This window comes from Solanum stenotomum, chromosome 3 (genome assembly GCF_019186545.1).
Source record: "Solanum stenotomum isolate F172 chromosome 3, ASM1918654v1, whole genome shotgun sequence".
Taxonomy (NCBI): Eukaryota; Viridiplantae; Streptophyta; class Magnoliopsida; order Solanales; family Solanaceae; genus Solanum; species Solanum stenotomum.
The window spans coordinates 48886862-48890997 of NC_064284.1; positions in this window are offsets into that span (position 1 = coordinate 48886862).

Consider the following 4136-nt stretch of genomic DNA (forward strand, 5'->3'; position numbering starts at 1 on the left):
GAATAAGAATATAGATTCTGCAGGAGTTATGCTTAGCACCGAGTGGACAAGTGGTGATTACCCATGTCCCATAAACTATGTGCCAACATAGGATTGTCTAGTAGAAATTAGCTAGTGGATCCACATAAGCTAGAAAGTTCATGGTCTTACCTTGCAAAGTAGGACACCTCTTTTCAGTGTTGGAGACACCGAATTCCATTTTAATAGCTAACATGGTCTTACATGTCGGTTAAAGGTAATTCTCCCACATTAATGAACCAAGGTTATTTCAAGAAGTATGTCACATGTCTTTAAGATGGTGGTTACTTGCATTGACCACGTTCTATGACATATGTCTTCTAACCCTTATATATCATGTTTTAGCTTGGTCATTGCATACCATGAAAGATATCCCTTTTTAGGCATGTTTCTAAATGTTTTATGCATGTCAAACATACTTGGTACATGTTTGTACAAACGCATACTCTTGCCTACAATTTCCAAATGTAGGATCCGATCTTAAATATTACACTTTTGTTGCTTGTGATCTCATATAGAAGAATGAAAATTAATGAGCCCTCATCACCCGAGGACTGGGGTTGATTTCCTTTTATCTTTACTCTCAGTTTTTGGACTTAATGTACGGGCTGCATCCTGATCAATCATATGTACTAGATATCTTTTGAGAATATATTTAGACTTCCGCTTTACTCTATAAAACTTTTCTATGTTGAAACTTTCTTTTAGATCATTTTATTCAATTATCTTGAATAAGGAAAACTAAGTGGCTTGTATGGGTCTTATACACCATGTTACCCTAGGGGCTACCTTGGATCATGACAAACTTAGTAATCAGAGCACAATGTTTAGAAAGGTCCTAGGAAGTCTCATAAGCCACGTTGAGTAGAGTGTTGTTCATAAGCTTGAAACGTGCCACATATACGAATAAGAGGCTACAAGATGTTTAGAAACACCACTCCTTTTATTACTCTAAAGTTGTGCGATACAGTTTAACTCTATAATGTCTCTCTCCTAATCCTTATTCGATGCTCTACAAGATATGGAAACCCGAAGGGCATATGATAGAAGGAATGTGAATCAAGAGGCTCCTTCTCAAGCTCCTAAAGTTCCGATAGATCCTTTTTCCGAGCCAGTGACTAATGCGGAGTTTAGAGATGCTTTTCACATGTTGGATCAAGCAATGATGGCCCAAGCCAATATGGAGGTTGTGGCTCCTATGAACCCGCATACGCGAACGCTGACCACTGGAGTGAAAGACTTCACTAGAATGAATCTTCCCAAGTTTCATGGTTCTAAGATTGAGAAAAACCATCAAGAGTTCATTGATTAGGTTTACAAGGTGTTGATGATCATGAGAGTGATTCAAGTGGAAAAGGTGGAATTGTCCCCTTACAAACTTCAGGGAGTTGCTTAAATTTGGTTCAATTAATGGAAAGAAGGGATAATAGTAGATGTGAGTCCTCTCGATTGGGAAAAGTTCAAAGTTTCTTTCCTTGATAGGTTCTTTTCCCTTGAGATGAGGGAAGCAAAGGTGCTTGAATTCATCAACCTTCGTGAAGGAAATATGAGTGGGAAGGAACACGCTATGAAGTTTACACAATTGTCTTGATATGCTTCAACTATGGTTGTCGATCCTAGGGAGATGATGAGTAGGTTCATTTCGGGAGTATTTGAAATGGTGTTTAAGGAATGTTGTACCACTATGCTTGTCAATGATATGAACATTTCTGGTCTCATTGTTCATGCCAAACAAATTGAATAGGAGAAACTTAAGGAATGGTCTAGGGAGGCAAAGAGGGCTAAGACCGGTGATGGTAACTTCTTTTACTCAAGGTCCGGGGGGCATGGTCGTTTGAGCTTCTGACAAAGGTTTTCCGGCCAAGGTTCGTCCAATGCTCCTCCTATGTTCAACAAAGAGAGGGTGTCTAACTCTAAGCCTCAAGGAGTAAATGTAGTGGATCTCATTACTGTCATGACCCAAGGTAGACCTTGGCATAACATGGCGTATAAGACCTCGAGAGGCCCCATACAAGCTACTTAGCTTTCGTCATACAATATAATAAAAGTTAAGAGATTTAAAAGACCATTTCAACATATAGAGGTTTTATAAAGAAAAGTTGAAATCTAAACATCGTCTCAAAGCCATCTATCACATAAGAATTTATTGGGGCGTAGCCCATACATCATGTTCTTAAAACTTAAAGTAAAGACCACAAAAGGGAAACTAAGCTCGGTCCTCGGAATATGAGGACTCACAAACACTTCAATCCTGTATATGAGATCCCTAGCCACAGAAGTGTCAATCTGTAAGGTTGGACCCAACATTTGGGGAACATGTAGGAAAGAGTATGCATTAGTAAAAACATGTATCAAGTATGATAGCCATGCATAAAACATTTGAAAACATACTCCAAAGAGTTTCCTTCATCAGATGCAATGACCAAGCTAAGACATGAGATAAAGAGTTAGAAAACATGAGTAATAAAACATGGTTAGTGCACAAAGTCATCATCTTAAAATGTAAGAGATACTTCCTTGAAGTAACATTATTTCATCATAGCCTTCATGTGGGAAGTAGCCTTAATCGACATGTAAGACCATGTCAGCTATTAGCATGGAATCTGGTGTCTTGCACATCGAAAATGGTTGTCCCACTTGCAAAGGTAAGGACCATGAATTTCTAGCTTATCCACTAGCTAATGTATATTTAGACAATTCTATGTTGGTACATAGTTTATGGGACACGGGTAATCGCCACTTGTCCACTCAATACTAAGCTTAACTTCCACGGAATCGTTCTTAATCATATTAGTCTTATGTTTAAAAGAACATGAGTAATTACCACTTGTCCTTACATCTTGTCATATGAGTAATCGCCTCTTGTCCTTCAATAGAGAGCATGGGTTATCGCCTCTTGCCTCAACATTAGAATAGCTTCTTAACGTTGGTTCATTTTAGGTGAGAAAGTCTTTCAACCTTAAGAACCCCTTTTAATCTAAGATTATCCTTTCAGAATCACACTTTCATGTGTATGTGGAAAATCCTTTCAACAACACAAAAATGACAACATCATTGATACTTCACTCTCAAAGAATCCTTATAACAATTATATCAAATTTGTGAGGACATGCGTAATTGCATAATTCACCCTTCACAGTTCAAACCCCACTTTCAATCATCAATATCTAGAAAACATGGGTTAGACATGGGTTCATGGGGATTCATCTTAAAATCATGAAATTAACTCAATTCAGTCATAAGATATCATAATTCAGTCAAATAAATTAAAATTTAAAGGAACTCATGATATGAAAGGAAACCTTAACTCAATTGGGGAATTCTAACTTTGTAAATTGGAGAATTTAAGAGCTCCATGGATAAAATCTATCATACATAAATGCCAAAACCTTGACTTCAATGGTGGAATTGGAGACTTGACTTGAAAACCCTAGCCTTCTTATTCAACTTCTAGAGAGAGAAATATTTGAGAGGAAGACTTGTTCTTCTTCTAGGAATTTGAGAGAATAATTTTCATTGGGGCAATTTGGGGTTAAAAACACTTATATAGGACTTCTAGGTAAGGGTTTAACAACATAGTATTAGGATAGAATAATAGGGAAAAGACCCAAAAGACCCTGACTTAAAACTAAAGTGACAACTACCAAAGTGGCCGCCACGGCCCGTCAAGGACTCTATGAGCAGTCATGGTCCTTGACCAGAGGATATGGGAGAACCCCTATGGTCCTTACCCTCTTTACTACAAACTAAGCAGTCTGTGTTGCTCACCACGGGCCATCTAGGGTTTTGTGGTAGGGGAACCCATCTTGGTTAGGTTCTGGAAGCTCTTCACGAGCACCATCACGAGCCGTGGTCCCCTTCACAGCCCGTCAAGGGATCTGTAGGGGGTCCCATGGCCCATTTTGGGGCTGGTTACTTTTTGTTTGGCCCCTTTTCTAGCCCTCTTGATTATGAGGTGTTACATTATCTCCCTCTTAGGAACATTCATCCTAGAATAAGATTCAAGACATCATAAGGAGCGTAAAACTTTATCTAATAGCCAAACATGCATACAATTACATAAATGCACATATCTGAGGAGGAAACATCAACTCCAAGAAAAAACATGTTCAAAAAAT